We start from the raw sequence: 25,406 nt of genomic DNA on the forward strand, positions 1-25,406 counted from the left end.
GGAAGGGATGAACAAGCTAAATCTTTTTTCTCTTGAAAAGTGAAGGTGAAGCAGTGGCCTAATAGAGAACTTTAAAATGATGAAAGGTTTTGATTGAGGCAGTGAGGGAGTATCCAAGTGTTACTTGTCACTTACCACCCCAAGCCAGAATGTTGTCTAAGCTTTGCTTCATTGGCTGAGGAGTTGTGAATGTCTGGACCAAGGCTGAAATCAGGTTAGCAGCTGAGTGGATCTGACAGCATCTGTGGAGAGAGAATAGAGCCAACGTTTCGAGTCTGGATGAGTCTTCATCAGAGCTCTGATGACGAGGTATCCAAACTCGAAACATTAGCTCTATTCTCTCTCCACAGATGCTGTCAGACCTGCTGAGTTTCTCCAGCATTTTCTGTTTTGTTTCAGATTCCAGCATCTGACATATTTTGCCTTCATAGAAGCTAAGTGTAGCCGGTGGTACCAACGATGAACATTGTTAGGCAGGCTATTGGTGAGTAAGTACCACTTGACAACTCTGTTGACCACACATCAGCTACAATATGGGAAGGACTCTCAATAATGTAAATAAATTATCGAGTTTACTGGGGCTGAAATGGCTTTAGGCCTATTTGGGGGCCTGGTAAATGAGTGCATTGCAAAGGAGTAGGCACTGTTACCTAGGACTTGAAGCCAGCCTGCAATTGATGATTCGGCCATATGAATATTGGGGAGCTGCCTGTGGAGATGAACTTGGGGCTGTTGCCTTCCTGGCATTGAAGCTGGTGCCAATTGCAGCAGAGCTGAGATCATGGTTGCTGCTATTTTGGTTGCTAGTTAGTCCTCTTCATGCTAGCACTTGAAGCTGTTAATCAGGAAACTGTCGCACCATTGAGTGGGTGATTAACTTATACTGGTGGTGTCTGATAGGTGGGTGAAAATAGAATCATCAGCAGATGGTGAATGGAAAACAGTTTATGGAGAGATGCCCACAGAATACAGAATATTGAGAATCAAATTACAGAATATCTGTAACTTTAGATCTACAGATGGAAACTTACCATACAGAAACAAATTGGAAATTGCCGTTCCTGGAGTGCATGTTTTGGTTAAAATATACAGTACTGTATGAATGTAAATCCAGCACTCAACCAATGTTAAATTGACATGATAATATGGTGGAGAAATGTTGTACAGTCCCCACTATTAACACTGTCTCTGCTTGTCACAGACAGCTCCTATGTCAAGTAAATGCTGTTAGCCTTTACCCATTCATTACCGTAGGAGTCATTTACAAAGGCGGTGTTTTATAACATGTTAAACATGCCGGCTATTTGAGCCTGTACCTGTTTAAAGGGATGTGCCAAAAGTCCCGCTTAATTCAATATCTGTTCGAAAAGAACATCAGAGGAGCAGACGCTGCACTGGAGTGACTGTAGTTTTGTTCTGTCTTCCTGTCTGCAGCACGATACACTGTTTGGATGGAGAATCGAGCTCAGATTCGCCCTGTGATGGACAAATTACAATCTGTCACTGAATCACCAAGACACAATTAGATCAAACCCAGGTACTCTTTCGAGAGTAGTGGGGGTTGCACTTGAATGCAGAACTTTCCTGCTCACACAAAATGCCCACTTCGTGCCCCCCATGTTTGATCCCACCCCGAGTTAAAAATGACCCTGCCTCCCCACCACCCCACCCCTTCAGTTATAGCTATGGGAGTTGAGATGTACCAAGGAAATTCATCCCCGAGATAGCAAATGTGATGAACCTGTGTTTGTGCACGTGTGTGAGGGCTTGTGCGCATGTGCATGAGGGTTTGAACACATATGTGTGAGGGTTTGTGCACGTGTGTGAGGGTTTGTGCACATGCGTGCGAGGATCCATGCATGTGTGCGTGAGGATTTGTGCATGTGTGTGTGAGGGTTTGTGTGCCTGTGTGTGCGGGTTCATGCGTGCATGTGTGTGTGAGGGTTTGTGTGCCTGTGTGTGTGTGAGGATTTGTGCATGTGTGTGTGAGGGTTTGTGCACGTGTATATGAGGATTTGTGCATGTGTGTGTGAGGATTCATGTGTGTGTGTGTGTTCGTGCACATGCATGCCTTGGCTGATCTGATTATAACCTCAACTCCACATTCCCACCTACCCTCTATAACATTTCACCCCTTGCTTATCAAGAGTCTATCTCAGCCATAAAAATATTCAAAGGCTGCTTCCACTGCCTTTTGAGGAAGAGACAACAGACTGGACGCCACATCCAGACTCCTGATGGAAATAGTAAAAGATGCCAAACTGCACCACCTTTTCAGCAATCAATTCCTTGTTCCCTTCACCGTCAGGTCAGACGGCTTGAAGATGCTGGAGAGATGGCTCGGAGGGACCAGGACATGTGTTAGAAACTGGAAGGAGCTAGTAGATCTAATGAACCAAATATTGGGTATGTTTCCTCGCACCTGATGTCCAGTACCTGGTCATCAGGTGCGAGACACTCTTGGTGTTGCTGTAAGTGGTGCAGTCAGGAGTGTGATGGAATACTCCCCACTTGCCTGGATGGTACAGCTCCAACAACACTCAAGAAGCTTGACACCATCCAGGACAAAGCAGCCCGCTTGATTGGCACCACATCTACAAAGATCCACTTCCTCCACCATCGATTCTCAGCAGCAGCAGTGTGTACTATCTACAAAATGCACTTCAGCAATTCACCAAAGATCCTTAGACAGCACCTTCCAAACCCACAACCACTTCCATCTAGAAGGACAAGGGAAACTGGAACATTGGAATATCACCACCTGCAAGTTCCCCTCCAAGCCACTCAACATCCTGACTTGGAAATATATCGCTGTTCCTTCGCAGTCACTGGGTTAAAATCATGGAATTCCCTCCCTAACGGCATTGTGGGTCAACCCACAACACATGGACTGCAGCAATTCAAGGAGGCAGCTCACCACCATCTTCTCAAGGGAAACTAAGGATGGGCAATAAATGCTGGCCAACAAGCGGCACCCATGTCCCACGAATAAATAAAATAAAGGTCTGGTCCACTCCTGTGCTGTGGCAATTACCTAAGCCGTATTCCGTTTCATCTGGGGTCAAAAATGGACTGCATTTGAAGGGAGGTGATGTATAGGCCTCTAGATAAAGAAGGGAGGAACGTGCCTAACATTGCCCTAATTCTCTGATGAAGGGTCATCCAGACTCAAAACGTTAGCTGTGCTCTCTCCACAGATGCTGCAGACCTGCTGAGATTTTCCAGCATTTTCTGTTTTTGTTTCAGATTCCAGCATCCACAGTAATTTGCTTTTATCACCCAATCCTGATTGCGAACTTTGTGTGTTAGTACCTCAAGCTTTGCATAGATCCTCAGTACCCAAACACCAAGTATCACTGTGTGCTGATGTTCCACCTATCTCTAGTGTTTTGAAGGATGGTTCTGGCCAAGCTCCCGTGGAATGCTCCAAGTGCCCTTCCACCTGTCCCTCATGGAAAAATTTATGTAGAGAAACACCTTTGACCACAAGTCCATCAGGTAGTGATCTGCACATAAAGTCGTCCTAGAGACCCTATGGGAAAAGGAGATGATGGATCATAGAGTCATACAGTACAGAAGAGATCCTTCAGCCCATTGCTGGTTTCCGTCCACTAGTACCCTCCCAGACAGTGCATTCCAGACTCTTACCACCTTCTGGGTAAAATAATTTTTCCTCCGATCCCCTCTAAACCTCTTGCCTCTCACTTTAAAATTATGCCTCCTTGCATTGACAAAACTGCACTAATTCTTCACTAATCCCACTTTCCAGCACTTGGCCCATAGCCTTGAACGAACATATTGTCCCTGGACTAGTAATCCAGTGACCCAGGGTAATGCTCTGGGAATCTGGGTTCAAACCCCACCACGGCAGATAGTGAAATTTGAATTCAATGAAAATCTGGAGTTAAAAGTCTACTGATGACCATGAAACCATTGTCAGTTGTTGTAAAAACCCATCTGGTTCGCTGATGTCCTTTAGGGAAGGAAATATGCCACCCTTATCTGGTCTGGCCTACATGTGACTTCAGACCCACAGCAATATGGTTGACTATTAAATGCCCTCAGGGATGGGCAATAAATGCTGCCCCAGCCAGCAATGCCCTTGTCCCATGAATGAATAAAAATAAATTTCAAGTGCTCATCCACATACTTTTTAAAGTGGTTTCCGTACACAAGTACCCTCCCAGACAGTGCATTCCAGACTCTTACCACCCTCTGTGTAAAATAATTTTTCCTCCGATCCCCACTAAACCTCTTGCCTCTCACTTTAAAATTATGCCTCCTTGTTATTGATCCTTCAACTAATGGGAACAACTGCTTCCTATTCACTCTGACCATGCCCCTCATAATCCTGTCGAATGGTTTCCTGATCAGATTTCAAAGTCATTTGGCAGAACGCCTTATCACCAGAAATTTAACACCATAAGAACAAGGAGCAGGAGTAGGCCATCTGGCCCCTCGAGCCTGCTTCACCATTCAATAAGATCATGGCTGATCTTTTTGTGGACTCAGCTCCACCTACCCGCCCGCTCACCATAACCCTTAATTCCTTTACTGTTCAAAAAATTATCTATCCTTGCCTTAAAACCAAGCTTGGCTAGTGGTGAGAAAGGCCCTCCCTACACGCTCTGAGTCTCACCCCGTCTGCACATTGCTCTCGACATGACTGCCATGGGGAAGAGACCGTTCTCCACCTCCTTGTGGCATGTGCCTTTGCAAAGGGGAGGGATTGAATGGTTTTTGTCAAGATTCATCCAGAGCAGCTCCGTGACGCAGGACTCTGTGCTTTATGGGCTGTTCCCAGGGATGCACTCTGAGTCAAACATCAGCTGTTGCTGGAGTATCATCAACTTGGTGAAAGACACTCTTTGGTCTGCCCGAAACCTGTTAATCTTCCAGTGCAAAGAATTGTCCTCCAACGAGTGTTGTAGGCTTGCACATTCCAAGATCCAGGACTAACATTCAAACTATAAACATTGGTCATCTTGCACTCTGAGGTGCTTCCTTTTATGAATAAAGATTTTTAATTTCAGATTTTCATTGAATTCCAATTTCACCACCTGCCGCAGTGGAACTTGAACTCAGATTCCCAGATTATTACCCTGGGTCTCTGGATTACTAGTCCATCGACAATATGTTCAACCCAAAGTAGATTGTGAATCAATAGGGTTATTTTCAGATGATTTATGCCCCCAAGGGTGGCACGTTGGCACAGTGGTTCGCACTGCTGCCTCACAGTGGCAGGGATGTGGGTTTGATTCCTGGCTTGGGTCATTGTCTGTGTGGAGTTTGCATGTTCTCCCTGTGTCTGCGTGGGTTTCCTCCGGGTGTTCCGGATTCCTCCCACAGTCTGAAAGACGTGTGGTTAGATGCATTGGCCATGCTAACTTCTCCCTCAGTGTACCCAAACAGGCGCCTGAGTGTTGCAACTGGGGGCTTTTCACAGTAACCTCATTGTAGTGTGAATGTAAGCCTACTTGTGACTAATAAATAAACTTTACTTTTAATTATTTTCAGAAAGCAATGTAAGTAACTGATATTCCCCAAACTGTACTGTAAAAAAATGCATTTGAAGAGCGAAGGGTGGTAGAATTTATGACCTTTACCCTAATTTTGAAATCATCCTGCTGAATCGGCTGGTATTCACCACACAGCAGTCAACAAGTTATTGTTTTGAAATGATCTCAGTCACATGGACTCCCACACCATTGCACTTTAATCCATTTTTAACTACAAAGGAAGGAATCTGAGGATATTAGAATTGGTTTTAAAGAACCGATGGGGGCTGCACAATACTCAATGTGGATGGCTGTGCAAAAAGTGCCTTACGGGTAATTAAAGCCTGGTGAAAACAAAGGGACAGCTTGCTGTAGGTGGAGAGCAAATATTTGAAATCTCATATAATAAAGATTCAGAGATCAGCCACATTTGTAGTTTGGGAAGAGGTGAACTGTCTAGGCCTTTGGTTGGGGACCACTGCTGTTAAAGGTGACTGTATACTTCAAATCCTATTTTTATTAATTGAGATTAGAAGATTTCTGGAATTTTACTGGTACTTTGGAGCTTGCATTTCTATGAAAACAGTAAATTAATATTGGTCTCAATGTCTGGCACTTAGTGACCAAATTCAAATGCATTTAATAATGTTCCCATTTTAAAGTTCATTTAATTGAAAACAAAGTTAAGAAATTGGCATCTTTCAAATCCACCAGTTGCGTACTACATTTGAACCTGACTCACAATTCCTCACAATGTGACTTCATTATCATATAAGGGAAAAGTGGCAAATCACAAGAAAGGAAAAGAGGAAGCATGAGTCATGCCAAGGCACTCTTCTACATTTTCTAGCTGCCAATTACACAACAGCTTTGGCAAAGCCTTGGGGGCATACCAGCTGCGAACTGCTACAGTATTGCATGTGACACAGGACTCTTAATTTTCCAATCAATCCAGGACAGAAATGAGTGTAGATGGTAATGCTATTGGTGCCAGGAAGCTTGCAGGGTTATGCCAATTATCCAGTTATAGAATCCCTCCGGTGCAGAAGGAGGCCATTCGGCCCATCAAGTCTCCAACAGAGCATCCCACCCAGGCCCTATCCCTGTAACCCCGCGTATTTACTTCGCTAATCCCTCCTAACCCACACTAAGGGGCAATTTTAGCATGGCCAACCCAACTAAACTGCACATCTTTGGATTGTGGGAGGAAACTGGAGCACCCAGAGGGAACCCACACAGACACAGGGGGAATCTACAAACTCCACACAGACTGTCAACCAAAGCTGGCATTGAACCTGGGTCCCTGGCACTGTGAGGCAGCAGTGCTAATCACTATGCCACCGTGCTGCCAGTTGCAGAACTGGTAGAGCTGGAAACTTCTATAGCAGCATCCAGCCACAGCGGGTGTCAGATCACTTCATTCCCAGTAGACTCTAGGTTACAGCATGGTAGCACAGTGGTTAGGAATGCTGCTTCACAGCGCCAGGGACCCGGGTTCGATTCCTGGCTTGGGTCACTGTCTGTGTGGAGTTTGCACATTCTCCCCGTGTCTGCATGGGTTTCCTCCGAGTGCTCCGGTTTCCTCCCACATTCTGAAAGACGTGCTGGTTAGGTGCATTGACCCAACAGGCACTGGAGTGTGGCGACTAGGGGAATTTCACAGTAACTTCAATGCAGTGTTAATGTAAGCCTTACTTGTGACTAATAAATAAACTTTGCTTTAAAAAAAACTGAAACACCTGGATTTGAGGGAAAGCATTGGAGCTCAGAGCAGTTGGTACCAGCATACCATGCAATGCAATAAAACAGTTGTTTTTTATTGTTCACAGGATGTGGGCATTGCCAGCATTTATTGCCCATCCCGACTTTCCCTTGAGAAGTTGGTGGTGAGCTGCCTTCTTGAAACCCCCACGGCAGTCCATGTGGTGTAGGCACACCCACAGTGCTGCTATTATACTGCAACTAAACTCTTTGCGGAAAGTATTTTAGGTCTTGTTGGATATTTGAACAGCTAACAGTTTTCGAAATTCAAAAGTTTATTTATTAGCGTCACAAGTAGGCAAATTACTGTGAAAATCCCCTAGTCGCCACACTGCGGCACCTGTTCAGGTACACTGAGGGAGAATTTAGCATGGCCAATGCACCTAGCCAGCATGTCTTTTGGACGTGGGAAGAAACCAGAGCACCTGGAGGAAACCCACGCAGACACGGGGAGAACGTGCAAACTCCACACAGACAGTGACCTATGCCGGGAATTGAATCCAGGTCCCTGGAGCTGTGAGGCAGCAGTGCTAACCACTGTGCCACCGTGCTGCTGGTAGTGAGAGTGAGAGAGAACATAAGACACAGGAGCAGGAATAGATCATCTGGCCAGTCAAGACTGATCCACCGCCATTCAGTACAATCATGGCTGACCTTTGGTTTCAATTCCATTTTCCTGCCTGCACACCACACCCCTTGATTCCCTGAGAGACCAAAAATCTGTCCATCTCGGCCTTTGATCAACAGTGCCACTCCCCCACCTCTTTTGCCTCCCTCCCTGTCCCTTCTGAAACATCTGAAACCCGGCACTTGAAGTAACCAGTCTTGTCCCTGAGTCATCCAAGTCTCTGTAATGGCCACCACATCATATTTCCAAGTAGTGATCCACACTCTAAGCTCATCCACTTTGTTCACAACACTCCTTGCGTTAAAATAGACACATCTCAAACCTTTGGTCTGAGCACTTCCCTTCTCTATCACCTGCCTATCCTCCCTCTCACACTGTCGACAAGCTTTCTCTATTTGTGAGCTAACCTCCTCTCTCCCAGTCACTTCAATTTGATTCCCATCCCCCAACCATTCTAGTTTAAACTCTCCCCAGTAGCCTTAGCAAACCTCCCCGCCAGGATATTGCCCCCCGCTGGTATTCAAGTGCAACCCGTCCTTATTGTACAGGTCACACCTGCCCCAAAAGAGGTCCCAATGATCCAGAAACCTGAATCCCTGCCCCCTGCTCCAATCCCTCAGCCACGCATTTATCCTCCACCTCATTCCATTCCTACTCTCACTGTCGCGTGGCGCAGGCAGCAATCCCGAGATTACTACCTTTGCGGTCCTTCTTCTCAACTCTCTTCCCAACTCCCTTTATTCTCCTTTCGGAACCTCTTCCCTTTTCCTACCTATGTCATTGGTACCAATATGTATCACGACCTCTGGCTCTTCTCCCTCCCACTTCAGGATATCTTGGATCCCAGATCCTGGCACCAGGTAGGCAAACTACCATCCGAGTTTCTTGTTTGCGTCCACAGAATCGCCTGTCTGACCCCCTCACTATAGAGTCCCCTATTACTACTGCCTTCCCCCTCCCTTTCCCTACCCTTCTGAGCTACAGGGCCGGACACTGTGCCGGAGGCACGGCCACTGTTGCTTCCCCCAGGTAGGCTGTCCCTCCCAACAGCACTCAAACAGGAGTACTTATTGTTAAGGGGCACAGCCACTGGGGTACTCTCTAGTACCTGACCTTTCCCCTTCCCCATCCTAACCGTGACCCACTTGTCTGCCTCCCATGGCCCCGGTGTGACCACCTGCCTGTAACTCCTCTCTATCACCTCCTCATTCTCCCTGACCAGACGAAGGTCATCCCTAACGTGGTCCCTTAGGAGCTGCAGCTCGACGCACCTGGCGCAGATATGGACGTCCGGGAGGCTAGGAGACTCCAGGACCTCCCACACCCAACACCGAGAACAACAAACTGGCCTCACACTCATAATTCCCCCTTTCTTCAAATAACACAGGAAAAACTAAGAACTAAACCTACCCTGCCTAGCCCGTTAAGCCAAAGCCCGTTGAGCCAAAGCCCTTCAGCCTTCACTCTGCTACCTGCTCATTCCGCTGCCCGCTAATGACGCTGCCCGCTGGATAGTGCGGCCTGCTTTTTAAACCTCACGTGCACTACTGGCTGACTTCAGGCACCTGCGCAGTCTAAAAAAAAGAAAAACCCTTCCCAGACTACTCCATGACCCCCTTCTGGATTACAGTTAAAAAAACAGAAAAACTCCGTGAAAAAGAAAGGTAAAAACCAAGAATAAATCTCTTACCCTCAGCACTCCTGCCACGAATCACTCCCTCTCTGCCTTGCTCCGGTCGAACAAAGAGTTGGGACAGAGTATATTTTCAAGAGGTGGACATCTGTGATTGTTATGATGGGAGCAACATGTCACGTGATATGGTATGGTAACGGACAGCTGTGAGTATGGGTTAAGGAGAGAGAGATGTAAGGACATTGAATTCAAAGTGAACAAGTTTGATCACTTGGATGAGAGGGCTGTCCTATGAGGAGACACTAAATAGAATGGACCTATATTCTCTGGAGTACAGAAGAATGAGCGGTGACTTCATTGAAATGTAAAATTCTTAAAGCTTGATGCTGTAAATGCTGAGAGGCTGTTGCCCCTGGCTGGAGGCAGGACCAAGAAAAGGAAGATCGTTTCAAGTGCTTTGCTTTTGATGCTACTTCATTTTTTGCAGAGGGATATCTTCCTTCCCCAGAATAATGCAGAATACAGTGATGCCAGGATGTCTTCAGGCACAGTTCCCACAGAGCGTAATAGTGTGAATCTCTGGTTTTTGTCCAGGTAGCCCTTGTTTGCCTGGTACACTCTGTAGAGTTTTGGTTTCTGTTCCTCAGGATATGCGGGAGGAAGGTTAACAAATTTCACTAGATCGATTTCTGGGATCAGAGGGTTGCCCGATCTGCAGAGATTAAATAGATCAAGCTTATATTCCTTGGAGTTTGGAAGAAGGAGAGGTGATCTGATTGAAACATTCTGAGAGAGCTTGACAGGGTGGATGCTGAGAGGCTGATTTGTCTGGTTGTAGTTTCTGGGACTATGGGACATAATCTCAGGATAAAGAAATAGCCATTTATGATTGAAATAAGGAGCAATTTATTTTCCCTCAGAGGGTTTTGAACCTTTGGGAGAGGCACCTCAGAGGGATTGTGGAGACTCCGACCTTGTGAAAATTTATGGCCTCGCTCATCCTGAAACCGTAAAATCCTGCCCAAGGTCAACAAACCTTCCCATTGTCCGCCCCCTCACCCGCTCTGAATCCTATGGTGGCGGGGCAGTAAAATTCCGGTGTAAGTTTATTCAAAGCTGAGATCAATAGATTTCTGGATGCGAGGAGAGTTGAGGAATACGAAAATTGGGTGGGGAAATGGAATGAGATCAAAGATCAAACATGATCTTGTTTTATGGCGTAGAGTCGGGGGAGCATATGGCATACTCCTGCCCCCAGTATTCTTAAGAAACACTTCTCCAACATACAAACAATCAATGATCACAAGTGTTCTTGCCAAGTGTTCTGTTGGTGTCCTAGGATACTGCAGAGATTTCATGATTACTTAGTCCTACAATTTCCTTTCTAGGTCACATATTGGTTTGGCCATGGTATGTCTTAAGATGAAGGCAGTCCAGCGTATGCAGTCATGAATTCAGAAACTGAAATCCTTTCTGATTCATGTAGGTAGCGTTATTTTGAATTGGGTGCAAAGAAGAATAGCCCCAGGAGCTTCATAGAGTAAATAAAATGATCTGTTCATGCAAAAAAAGTTGTACAGTAATTGCTACTTTAGAATGATCAGGAGCCATTAGAAATTATCTTCCTCACAGCCTTGTGGTTTCATATACGTGTATGAATTTGGCTTCATATCACTTTGCGGCATGTGGCACAAATCAACCAAAAGCTCTTGTACGAATGGTAGGGACAATTTGTACATCTCCATTTGTAAATCTGAATGCACAAATACTAGCAGGCTGGTGCAGAAAGTTTCTGGTACAGCCCAACATTCCTCTCTCCATGAAAAAGCATAGATACAATAGGAAGGTTCCCAGGGGGAAGCACATCGTGATACTGCTGACAAAGAAATGGTTGTGCCTCAATAGTCACAAAAGCTCCTGAACACTTAATCACCAGCTTGACAAAAGAACCTAAGAAAACTTTTGAGTAATCGACTGAAAAGTTGTGTAGAAGGCACTTTACAGGAACTTCCATGTACATCTAAGTTCCTGGTAACTGCAGGTATACATTTTAAATGGCATGTCGATGGATTAGTATTGGACATGTGTGAAGATTGGAAAATTGGGTAGGTATCGTTCAGCATCCATCCAAATCCCCCACCAGGCACATATTTAATGGGCTATACCCAAATATCATGGGGAGTGTGGGGGGGGGGGGGGGGGGGGCGGTGTTGGGACGGAGGGGGTGGTGGGAGAGATCGGGACTGCAGGGGGGGTGAAGATCGAGACAGGCCGGAGGTGAGGTGGGGGAGGGGATGGTGGGGGGTCGGGGCAGGCCCGGAGACATCTGGGAGGCCAGCAATCGGGGTGTGTGGGGATTTGAGGGGCAGCATTGCAAGGTTGCAGGGCTGCACAGCGTACGAGCTGGCCAGCGATTGGGAGGCCGGCAGTGCAGGGCTACTGCGCACCTGCTGATCTCCGCTATGACAGATCAGTGTACGTGCAGTGGCCCGCTCAGTGCTGTGCTGCCAGCCTCTCCAGCGGGAATAGGCCCTGACCCAGATTTTCAGCATGAATCTCCCTGAGGCACTCTGCAGTGCACAGAGTGTGGGAGAATCATTTTGAAAATCCCGCTAACAGAAACAGCAAATACTCCAGTTTTTATGCGAATTCAGCACTATTTTTGGGAGAATCCAAGCCAATATGTATACCTTATAAAGAAACCCATTGACATACATCGATGGCGCAATATTGAGCATTTAGTAGCATATATAAACTTTTGTTACAGGTAGGTCATTTGCTTGTTCATAATTCAAAAGTAAAATATATAATGAAGCAGAGACCCAGTAGGATTATAAACACCTGTTTTATGTACACCCTAATATCTTAAATACATTTTCAAACTTTGGAATACATTTGGAAAGGTATTTTAAAAGATGTGGCTTTTGTACTTACACTGAAGTTCTATTAACAGCATAAACCGATTATCCTCAAAAACTCCAACAAATTTGTTAGCCATGTTGACTTGTCCTAATCAAACTGTTTTCCGAAGTTCATTGTTAATACTTCCTCAATAATGGATTCCAGCATTTCCCCCAGAAACTAATGTTAGGCTGACTGACCTGTAATTCTTGATTTTTTTTCTCTCCCTCCTTTCTGGAAAAGCGGAATAACATTTACCAACTTCCAATCTGATGGAACTGTTCCCAAAGTCAAAGAACTCTGGAAAATCAGCCAGCGCATCCACTATCTCTGTACCTATCACCTTTAAAACCCTAGGATGAGGCCATCAGGCCCTGGAGATTGTTGCATTTCAATCCCCTAGGTTTCTCCAATATCTTTTTGCTGTTGATATTAATTTCCCTAATTTATTCACTTTTTATCCTCCTAGTTTACCATCTATTTCTGGAATGAAACTTGAGTCTTCTACTGTGAAGACAGATACAAAACATTGTTCAATGCCTCTGTTATCTCCTCATTCCCCATGATAATTTCTCCTTTATTTGACTCGAATGGCCCAGTGTTAACTTTAACTACTCTCTTCCTTTTTATATACTTTGTTACAACCAACCCAGGTGGGGTTCCACAAAATTTATTGATCTCAGACACATCGATTTGTCACCATCTGGCTGAGATGCCTCTTAATTGCTACGTACCTGGGTGAGGAGGAACGACTGGCTCCATGTCTTTATTAAACCCAACCCGCTGTTTAAAGTTTTAAAGTTTATTTATTAGTGTCACAAATAGGCTTACATTAACACTGCAATGAGGTTACTGTGAAAATCCCCTAGTTGCCACAGTCTGGTACCCTGTTTGGGTACACTGAGGGAAAATTTAGTATGGCCAATGCACCTAACCAGCACGTCTTTTGGACTGTGGGAGGAAACTGGAGCACCGGGAGGAAACCCACGCAGACCCAGGGAGAACGTGCAGACTTTGCACAGACAGTAACCCAAGCCAGGAGTCGAATTCAGGTCCCTGGCGTTGTGAGGCAGCAGTGCTAACCACTATGCCATCCCTCTGCTGGGAGCAACAAAGGTTTAATTTAACAAGGTTCCCTTCCTTTTGGCTATCTTTTCCAGACCCAATAGACCTTTAGACCTTAGACATTTTATTCATTTGGGCGTCGTTGTCTGGCCAGCATTTATTGCCCATCCTGAGTGTGGTGAACCATCGTTGGTTCACCACTGGGGTTGTTATTGTGTTACTGTTGGGCTAGGGTGTTGTTGTTATGGGGGTTGTACTATGTTGTTGGGTTAGGGTGTTTACCTGTCCTAAGTGTTATCATGGCACACTCCAGTGGGGTCCCGCCTCCGGTGGCAGGGTATAAGACCCCCTGCTCCGGCAGGACCCCTTCAGTCTGAACGGGTGAATTTGTGTTAGTAGTTTCATTGTTAATGTATTAAAGCCTTCAGTTCTAAAGCCTTGTTTCCGGGTGCTCATTGAGGTGCATCAATTTAATACATTAACTGAGAATATGGAACAGATCCTAAAACCGGATCGTCTGACACTGGACCCACGTGCGGTCGGTGCAGCTAACACGTTCGAACATTGGTGGAAGTGCTTCGAGGACTACCTGGCAGCCTCGGTAGCTATCACTACAGACAGTGATAGACTCCAGGTCCTCCACGCAAGGGTAAGCGACACGATTTACCTAGCCATTCGTGCAGCTTCCACTTACCAGGGTGCCGTCGAGCTCCTAAAGAATAGGTACATTACGCCACCCAACGAGATACATGCTCGTTATCTCCTCGCTACACGACGTCGGCAGTCGGGCGAGACCATAGAAGACTACGCCAATGAACTCCTGCAGCTTGCCAGGGGTTGTGACTGTAAGGATGTCTCCGCCGAGCAGTACATGCAAGACCTCGCCCGAGACGCGTTCGTAGCAGGGGTAGGGTCCTCGTACATCAGACTTAAATTATTAGAAAAGGGGAAACTCAACTTGACCCAGGCAATGGGGATGGCCGTGAGGTTGGAGGCGGCGTCGAAGAGCTTGGCGCTGTACCCCGAGGACCACGTGCAGTCAACGTGGTTGGAGCAAGCTCTGCTCCCTCCTCGCCCCGCGAACCCGCGCTCCCAGATCGATTCGACAACGGCGGCAGCTCCAGGTGGCCAGCGATGCTATTTTTGCGGTGGGGCTAAGCATCCACGGCAGCAGTGTCCGGCAAGAACGGCAATCTGCAGCCAGTGCGGTAAAAAAGGCCACTACGGCAAAGTCTGCAGGTCCAAACCTAAAAACGGCAGTGCAGCTTGTAACCCTCCAGAACGGAGACCATCTCTTTCGGCGCTGCAGTACCCACGAGGTCCGACCACGTGCGATCCCAGGACGGCGCCATCGTGGCAGACAGAGGAGGAGGAAGACCACCAGGAGTCGCTGCGCTTGGAGCCCTCGGCCACATGCGATTCATGGGGGCGGCCATCATGGTCCACGACGACTAGGAGCGACCAGCAGGGGTCCTCAGCATCCACATCGGCAGCATGCAGCAGCGACCAGCAGGGGTCCTCAGCATCCACATCGGCAGCATGCAGTGACGCCCAGGGGCCAACGGTGGCGTCGATCTCTCTGGATCAGACCAGGCATTACAGACTTGAACATTCCATGATGGAGGTAAAGGTTAGTGGCAGAACTGTGAATTGTCTGTTTGACAGTGGGAGCACCGAAAGTTTCATACACCCTGAAACTGCTAAAAGGTGTGGACTCCGGGTTCTCCCTGCCAAACAGACAATTTCCATGGCATCACAGTCCCGGTCTGTACCGATCCAAGGACGATGTATGGTAACTCTTGAGGTACAGGGCACAGTTTACGAGCAATACAGGCTCCTTGTGCTACCTCACCTTTGCGCGCCAATTCTCCTCGGACTAAACTTTATGGCCCACATGAGGAGTGTGATCCTACAGTACGGTGGGCCACTCCCTTCACTGGCAGTAGGGAACCAGCCGCAGCCTCCAAATTGCCCAAAGCGCCCCGCGTGCAATCTATCCACCCTGAAGATCACGACACCATCCCTTTTTAAAAATCTGGTACCTGGCTGCAAGCCCATCGCTACTAAAAGTAGGCGTTACAGCGCTGAGGACCGGATCTTTATTAGATCTGAGGTTCAGCGGCTCCTCAAGGAAGGGATCATACAGGCCAGTGCTAGTCCGTGGAGAGCGCAGGTCGTGGTAGTCAAAAGCGGGAACAAACCTCGGATGGTCATCGACTATAGTCAGACCATTAATAGATACACGCAGCTGGATGCGTATCCTCTCCCGCGCATTTCTGATATGGTCAATCAGATTGCGCAGTACCGAGTGTTTTCTACCATAGACCTTAAGTCCGCCTACCATCAACTCCCCATCCGCCCAGAGGACCGACAATATACGGCTTTTGAGGCGGATGGTCGTCTATACCAATTCCTCAGGGTTCCATTTGGTGTCACCAATGGGGTCTCGGTCTTCCAGCGTGCTATGGACCGAATGGTGGACCAGAACGGGTTGCGGGCTACCTTCCCGTACCTGGATAACGTCACCATCTGCGGCCATGACCAGCAGGACCACGACACGAATCTCCAACACTTTCTACGCACTGCATCTCGCCTGAATCTGACCTATAACAGGGAGAAGTGCGTATTCCGTACGCGCAGGTTAGCCATCCTCGGATACGTGGTGGAAAACGGGGTCATTGGCCCTGATCCAGACCGTATGCGCCCACTCACTGAACTTCCCTTGCCCGCTAGCACGAAAGCACTGAGGAGATGCCTCGGGTTCTTTTCGTATTATGCACAGTGGGTCCCCAACTACGCGGACAAAGCTCGTCCGCTCATTAAGTCCACGACCTTCCCACTTACGCCGGAGGCCCAATTGGCCTTCAAGGTTTTGAAAAGCGACATCTCGAAAGCCACGATGCACGCGGTGGATGAATCCATCCCTTTCCAGGTGGAGAGTGATGCATTGGACTTCGCCCTAGCCGCCACACTAAACCAGGCAGGCAGGCCCGTCGCGTTTTTTTCCCGCACCCTTCAAGGCCCAGAGATTCGGCACTCAGCGGTGGAAAAGGAGGCTCAGGCCATTGTGGAGGCAGTCAGACACTGGCGCCATTACCTGGCAGGTAAGCGGTTCACCCTGATCACGGATCAACGATCCGTGGCGTTTATGTTCAGTAACACGCAGAGGGGCAAGATCAAGAACGATAAGATCTTGCGGTGGAGAATTGAGCTCTCCACCTATAATTACGATATTATGTATCGTCCAGGGAAGCTCAATGAGCCCTCGGATGCCCTCTCGCGCGGAACATGCGCCATCATGCAGGAGGACCGCTTGAAGGCTCTCCACAATGATCTGTGTCATCCTGGAGTCACCAGACTCTACCACTTCATAAAAGCCCGCAACCTACCCTACTCGGTGGAGGAGGTCAGGTCAGTTACTAGAAGTTGTCGGATTTGCGCAGAATGCAAACCACACTTTTATCGACCAGACCGGGCACATTTGGTCAAGGCCACTCGCCCTTTTGAGAGGCTGAGTGTAGATTTTAAGGGCCCCCTTCCCTCAACGGATCGGAATGTCTATTTTCTTAACATAATAGACGAATTTTCCCGGTTTCCGTTTGTTTTCCCCTGTGCGGACACGTCGACTGCCACCGTCATCAAGGCATTCAGTGAGCTTTTTACCCTGTTCGGGTACCCCTGCTATATTCATAGCGACAGGGGCTCGTCGTTCATGAGCAACGACTTGAGGCAATTCCTGCTCTCATTCGGGATTGCCTCTAGTAGAACCACGAGCTACAACCCTAGGGGTAACGGACAGGTGGAAAGGGAGAATGCTACAGTCTGGAAGGCTGTCCTACTGGCACTGAAATCCAAGGGCCTTCCAGTCTCCCGGTGGCAGGAGGTCCTTCCAACTGCGCTCCATTCTATCCGCTCCCTCCTGTGTACGGCAACCAATGCTACTCCCCACGAGAGGATGTTCTCATTCCCTCGGAAGTCGTCCTCGGGGACCTCATTGCCAGCCTGGTTGACGTACCCAGGACCCGTCCTTCTGCGGCGCCATGTGAGGGCTCGCAAGTCCGACCCCTTGGTCGAACCGGTCCAACTCCTCCACGCCAACCCTCAGTATGCCTATGTGGCATATCCTGACGGGCGAGAGGACACTGTCTCCATTAGAGACCTGGCGCCCGCAGGGGACGTAGCAACTCCTGTCGCTCCTATTCCCCCAGTCACAGATCCACTACTCCTCATTACTTCCCCAGACGTGGCGCGGTCAGCACCGGGACCAGTGCATAACACTTTTACTCCCATGTACAGCTTGCCTGAGACTCGGAGATCGGCGCCACCATCATCACCACCACCACCACCACCAAACGTTCCAGGATCCCCTACACCATCGCCTCATCAGGGCCGGCCGGCCCGGGAGTCTTTGAGGGGACAGCCAGATGTTGCTTTGAGAGAGCCACCGCAAGCACCTGCTCCGGTTTCGCAACCGGTGTTGAGAAGATCGCAGCGTCGGTGTGGTCCTCCAGACCGTCTGGACTTGTGAATCCTGTTATTTTTTTGTCATTGTCTGTTTTCATCCACCCCGCCACCTTTGGTTCCTAAAGGAGGGGTGAATGTGGTGAACCATCGTTGGTTCACCACTGGGGTTGTTATTGTGTTACTGTTGGGCTAGGGTGTTGTTGTTATGGGGGTTGTACTATGTTGTTGGGTTAGGGTGTTTACCTGTCCTAAGTGTTATCATGGCACACTCCAGTGGGGTCCCGCCTCCGGTGGCAGGGTATAAGACCCCCTGCTCCGGCAGGACCCCTTCAGTCTGAACGGGTGAATTTGTGTTAGTAGTTTCATTGTTAATGTATTAAAGCCTTCAGTTCTAAAGCCTTGTTTCCGGGTGCTCATTGAGGTGCATCACTGAGTTGCTCTTGAACTGAGTGGCTTGCTTCAGAGGGCAATTGAGAGTCAACCACATTGCTGTGGCTCTGAAGTCACATGTAGACCAGACCAGGTAAGGACGTCAGATTTCCTTCATTAAGAACATTAGTGAACCAGGTGGGTTTTTCCGACAATGGTTTCATGGTCACATTAGATTTTTAATTCCAGATTTTGTTATTAGATTCAAATTCCACCGCCTGCCGTGACAGGATTTGAACCCAGGTCCCAGAACATTAGCTGAGTTTCTAGATTAATAGTCTAGTGATAATACCATTAGGCCATCGCCTCCCCTCGAAAGGAGGCAATTCAACTCGGTTTTCTTGAGTTAAGGTAGAATAAGTCTATTAAGTTTCTCAAAGAAGATAAGGAGAAATGGTATCACATGCATTTAAATTAATACGGATCAGAAATAAATTAAAAAAGTTACATGGAGCCCTTGAGTTGTGATGATTTGATGTTGACGGGATGCAGCCTATGTGATTCTTTTCATAAGTTGGCTTCAGCTGACAAATAGATTCCGTGGTGTAAGTGTCTTGTAGTCAAATTGAGAGAGTTCAGTTCTTTTATCACAGAATCCCTCCAGTACAGAAGGAGGCCATTCTGTCCATCAAGTCTGCACTGACCACAATCCCACCCAGTAACCCCACACATTTACTCTGCTAATCCCCTTGACACTAGGGTCAATTTAGTATGGCCAATCAACCTAACCTGCACATCTTTACACTGTGGGAGGAAACCCACGCAGACATGGGCAGAATGTGCAAATTCCGCACAGACAGCCTCCTGAGGCTGGAATTGAACCTGGGTCCCTGGCGCTGTGAGGCAGCAGTGCTAACCACTGTGCCATTGTGCCGCACAGTCTCTGTATTGCCTTCAGTGTGTATAATAATCTCTGGCCCCTGTTTCTCAACATACACATGGTGACAAAGAGAGAGAATTCCACATGAATTCCCAAATGCTTGCTTGGTAGGTAAGCAGTCTAACTTTTAGCCCACAGATCTGTACTCTAAGAGGCTGATGTGTGCTCACCTTATGAGGCCATTCTAGACCTTGCGATGAGCTTGTTGCTATGTCCCTTTGTCTTCCAGAGATGGTAAAGAGATTTTGAATGGTTTTTACAAGTACCTTTAATTGTCGACCCATAGGAAGGATATCCCATTGAGACCCCTGCAGCCATTCCTCTCAATGGCTAATGGTACATTCATCAGCCATCTTCAGTGTCTCATGTCCATTTTTAAAATATACAACTCAGGTACTTTATAAAAGTCAATTTTTCGATATATGACTCCAAGTTTTTTTTCTCATTATCATTGTAACAACTTTTATATTGACCCAATCCTCACACTGGTTACTGTTTTTTTGGCAATAATGTAAGCCTCTAATACTATCCCTCACATCCTGAGTGAGCCACACATGGGTCTTTCCTGCTGAAGTTTTGATTCATCATCTTGTGTGAGTCTTGTCATGAGCAGTGTAATTGGTGTGATTTTATAGAATGGCTAAACTATGGCAAAAATGTTTTTGTTCATGGAGCAGTGATTATCAGCGCATTGAAATGTTTAAAGCATTTCCACTGGAATTATTCACACTCAGCCAAATGACATTTTCATGTCTAAGCTTATTTGTGTGTTGGCAAGGCTTTCAACTGTGAAATAATTTACAGTTGAATTCAATCCTAATTTTCACCCTTGCCCTCACAATAGTCAGTAGATAGTGATCACATCACTTGTCTGGATTTTCTTCTCCTTCACCATGCTAATTGTAAATAATTACAATTCAGTGTGTGATTTTGAATGGTTTTTACAAGTACCTTTAATTGTCGACCCATAGGAAGGATATTCCATTGAGACCCCTGCAGCCATTCCTGTCAATGGCTAATGGTACATTCATCAGCCATCTTCAGTGTCTCATGTTCATTTTTAAAATATACAACTCAGGTACTTTATAAAAGTGCCACGCTGGGTAGAGCATTTGTTGTGCATGTGCACTGTGCTACCGTGCGGCACGGTAGCACAGTGGTTAGCGCTGCTGCTTCACAGCTCCAGGGACCTGGGTTCGATTCCCGGCTCGGGTCACTGTCTGTGTGGAGTTTGCACATTCTCCTCGTGTCTGCGTGGGTTTCCTCAGGGTGCTCCGGTTTCCTCCCACAGTCCAAAGATGTGCGGGTTAGGTTGATTGGCCATGATAAAATTGCCCCTTAGTTTCCTGAGATGCGTAGATTAGAGGGATTAGTGGATAAAATATATAGGGATATGGGGGTAGGGCCTGGGTGGGATTGTGGTCGGTGCAGACTCGATGGGCCGAATGGCCTCTTTCTGCACTGTAGGGTTCTATGATTCTATGCTGTTTGCTGGTTGAAACATAACCTTAGTTTTGGAGACACTGGGGCCGATTCTCCCAGATCGGCGCATGTGCATTGGCCCGCTCAGCACTATGCTGCCGGCCTCTCTAGCGGGACTAGGCCCCTGATTTCCAGAGTGAGTCGGGTGAGGGCACTCTGCATTGCACAGAGTGTGGGAGGTTCATCCTGGAAATCAGCAGGATTTACTCCCGTTTTCCCGCACGTTCGGGCTTTAGAATTTCTTTGGGAGAATCCCGGCCATTGATTTGGAGACCAAAATTTGGTAGCATTCGAGAATTTGTTTGCCAGAGTCTGGATGCTTCCTTGTCTGGGGCAGCTAGGACACAAATAACTGATTAGGTCTGATCTGTTGGTTGGGGAAAATCACTTAGTTTTGTTTCTCACCTGCTGCTAATGCTATTTGGCACACAAGTGGTCTTGTGTTGTTTCACCAGGTCGATATCTAGTTTTTAGGTATGCCCGGTGCTGCTTCTGGCACGCCTGCCTTAGCTCTTTATTGATGATGTAGCGTCAGGTATATAGGTGTTAAGGAGCCTCCAATGTGGCCATGTCAAGGACCAAAGTTTGAATATCCATTTAAGCCTGCCTTTAGTGCAGGACACCACCTTGTTAGACGAGTTAAAATGAGAGCTGTGAATGATTGCCCAAAGGATAGTTGTGGTTGTCAACTAAATTGGCTCCTAATGTTTATTATAATAAGTTGCACAAAATTCTGCTGATTAGTGGTGCAAATACCAACCTTGCCTATCAGGGACCAGCTGTGATGTGGAGATGCCGGCTTTGGACTGAGGTAGGCACAGTAAGAAGTCTCACAACACCAGGTTAAAGTCCAACAGGTTTATGTGGTAGCACGAACTTTCGGAGCGTTGCCCCTTCATCGGGTAAGGGACCAGCTGAAAAAGTAAAGTCATTAATGAGGATTGTGTGCTCTCTGTAAAGCCATGCTCAGCTTTCACTGTTTACTTATTCACTGCACTGTGCTTGGAAGAGGTTCCAAGACTCTTTGTTTTTTTTAAGTTTATTTATTAGTGCCACAAGTATTAACATTGCAATGAAGTTACTGTGAAAATCCCCTAGTCGCCATACTCCGGCACCTGTTTGGGTACACTGGGGGAGAATTTAGCATGGCCAATGCACCTAACCAGCACATCTTTGGACTGTGGGAGGAAACTGGAACACCCGGAGGAAACACATGCAGACACAGGGAGAAAATGCAAACTCCGCACAGACAGTGATCCAAGCCAGAAATTGAACCCAGGTCCCTGGCGCTGTGAGGTGCTGTGCTAACCACTATGCCACTGTGCTGCCCTTGTCAAGACTTTACCAACAATTTATCAGCATTTATTCTGGAGATTCTTAGAGTACTTCCCCTAAAGATAAAAAAGGCCACCAATTCCACCACTACCCAATTATCATCGTCACTATTTACATCCATCAAAAACAAACAAACAATGTAAACATGACGCAACAAACAGCACTTATTCAAATCTTCATCCCGGTCCTTTCCCACACTGGCTATCCTAAAAATACTCTTATACTATCTAAAAACGTAAATCTTTCCTGAGCTCCCACCTATCCCTGACCTGCTATTTTGCTTCACATTTTCCACCCCGTCTCTTCAACTGTATAAAACCCATAACCCATCTCTCTTCAGCTTTGAAGAAGAACATTGCTGACTCACAACGTTAGCTCTGATTCTCTCTCCACCAGATGCTTCTTCAGCATTTTCTGTTCTTGTTTCAGATTTCCAGCATCTGCAGTATTTTGCTTTTGTCTGCTTTGGCGCTTCTTTCAAGTTTGACCCGAGTGGCAGCAACATGGAAGGTGACTTAACAGCTGAGAATCTGAAGAGGACAAGAAAGCCATCATGAGCTTTAAAGGCCCTGCCATAGACTGCACCATCTCAGCTTAGCCTGAGCATTCTGGGATGCCTAGCTGACAGACAATTGTAAAGACAATGATGGAATGACAGATCAGGGAGTAGGAATGCTGCCATCAGGAGAGAGACCAATGGATTCCTGCTGTATGATCCTCATGCCTCTGCCTCAGGGATGTCCAACCTTTTTGCCACATGACGGGCCACATTTCAATTTTTCTTCCTCAATCACTGGGCTGGTGAGCAAATTTTGGAGAGATAAGGCATTGGAAATTTATCTTGCTATTAATTAAGCAACAAAAAAATATGCATTTTATGAACAAGCTTCAGATGAGAAAATGTACTTTTTTGTCACTACATTGAACACTGATTTAGTGAAATATTTGGCACTGCCTTTGCTTACACAAATAGTCGATGCCTACACGAGTACTAGTTGACCATTCAGCCCCTCCAACCTGTGCTGTCATTCAGTTAGATCTAAGCTGATCTGACCCAACGCTTCCTTTACTTGTTTTAATTCATATCAAATGAGACCCTTCTCTATTTAAAAAAGAGATTATCTCAGTCTGGAAGGCTCCAGTTGTCCCTCAGCATCCACAGACGTTTGGGGAGTGAGTTCTTGATTTCAATTGCCCTTTGTGAGAAGAAGTGCACCCTAATTTCACTCCTAAACAGCCTAGGCCTAATTTTAAAGTCATGCCCCCCAGACTCCCCCTCCCACACCCACCATCACCACCACTTGTTCTCCATTCCCCAACCAAATAAAACAGCTTCTCTACCTCATCAAACCCTTGTATTTTAAAACCTCTGTAGTTATCTTTATCCTTCACTGTTCAATTAATTGCTGTTAGTCTCTTTCATTTATAAATCAGAAAAACATGTCCACTGAAGGGTTTTTAAATTGTAATTCATCAGAGCAGCTACATAACCCAAGATGTTATACATGGAAGATAATGCAGTAGAAGCTACCAAATTAAATGCTTGATTAGCAATTGAATGAGATTATTTAATTGACAAATTCATAAGTAATGTAATAATAGCTCTTTTTTAAATAGCTTGACATGTTTCCATTTTTTCCATTCTGCAACCTTCTCTAACTGCATACTTGGCATTTACTGTTCACTTATGGACACCAGTTCACATGGACAAGCAAACATCCAAAAACACAAATATTTGACATCCACTTGGAATAGGAATTTTGCGTTGAAGTCAAATTATTTTTCAACTAACAAATTAACTTGATTACATGTAACTTTTTGAGTTTATTATAAATTTAACAGCTGCGCGTAGGGGGAGCAAGTGATAAATGTGCCAGAATTCTGACCATAGTTTGTGGGAAATCAATTAAAGATAATAGTTCACAGCATTTCTGTTAGGAAGAAAAAAAGCATAGTCATTATAAAACACAAAAACAGCTTCAACAAGGTTAAATTTCACAATACTACGCAAATGCTACTAATTGCTGAGTGCTTTCTAAACCATAAATGAATGGATAAAGATAGTTCTTTTCATTACCAATGCTGTGAATTCTTCTTGCAAAAAGCATCATTCCCTTCATGCAGTAACACACAGTGCAAAGGACGCTGTCACATTTTGCAAGGTCAGCTCATTTAACCTTGCAACAATAGTCAGCCCAATTGGATGTGCAGCAAATTAAATTTAATGATATAACTGCACTTAAAGGTAAATCACTGCATATTGGAGTAAATATTCTTTCAGCCTTGATGAAGCTTCAAAATATTTTTAAAATGTTTATCGTATGGTTCAATAACTTTCTGTCCTAACTAAGTCGGGGATAAATTGTGTGATTTAATTGCAGAAGCCTTTCGGGTTGTCTCAAAAGTTATTTTGCCTCCTCCAAATCTAGTAATGAGGAAAAATTCCACCCTGTCCACTTGGTTGTCACAAGTAAATGGAAATGAAAATGAGGGCTACAATAACAATGGCAATAAGCCCACAAAATAGGCAAAACAAAATGTTAACAAATATGCTTACCTTGAAGAAACCTCTCAAGTCCAGCATTCAGTTTCATAACATAATTTTAAATGAAAAGAGAACCAGAAGATCCAGATACATTTGGACAGCCTCCTTAGTCAGGACACACCTTTACTGACCCAGACAATCATTCCTGGACAAATATTTCAAACTTACCTTAAAGCTTGATGAAGACTGAAAGAATATCCTAGCGTTTTTCATGTTGCAAACTGTAGCTTGCCTGTTTTTGTCTAACTTGCCCCCAGGGGAGTTCTGCGCTGCCAGCAGAACTTCTGTCAACATTAAACATGCATCTGTTGCGAATTAAGTATGAAGATGTAATCGAATGGCAGAGCATTATGATCACCGGGTCAAAGAACAACAAATATTATTATTAATTTGATTACTTCCAAGCTGATTTGAAATGGCGAATTAGTGGAATTAAATGCATGATATCAATCAACAGCTATTATGGGTGCAAAATGGTTTGGGGTGGTGCTGTCAAAGAAGCCATGATAACTTGTTTACTGTGACTCCATGCTTGAATCCCTCCAATCACGTTTCCACCTTTAGGATCTGGTTCAGTACTGTAAATATCAGTCACAAGTGACATCCTGTGTGAATGACAAAAGTAAGTTTCCCCTCCTCATCCTTCTCCACCTGTCTGCAATTTTGGCATTGTTGACCACACCATCCTCTAGCTGGGTGGGAATGTATTCACTTGTTCCTTTCTTGTCTATCTAATTGTAGCCAGAGAATCACCTTTCTGCTGCTGACCCTTTGGTCCCAGTGGC

General features: G+C 46.1%; 1 long non-coding RNA gene across 1 annotated transcript; it reads right to left on the minus strand.

Moving 5' to 3' along the window:
- Positions 1 to 932: 932 nt before the first annotated feature.
- On the minus strand, positions 933 to 24,865 carry LOC144496086 (uncharacterized). Its single transcript, XR_013498373.1, has 4 exons — positions 24,790 to 24,865; positions 22,444 to 22,606; positions 21,502 to 21,655; positions 933 to 1,476 (listed from the first exon to the last, which is right to left on the minus strand). It is a non-coding gene; the product is annotated as an uncharacterized LOC144496086 (long non-coding RNA).
- Positions 24,866 to 25,406: the final 541 nt, after the last annotated feature.

The sequence above is a fragment of the Mustelus asterias genome, chromosome 7 (genome assembly GCF_964213995.1).
Source record: "Mustelus asterias chromosome 7, sMusAst1.hap1.1, whole genome shotgun sequence".
NCBI lineage: Eukaryota > Metazoa > Chordata > Chondrichthyes > Carcharhiniformes > Triakidae > Mustelus > Mustelus asterias.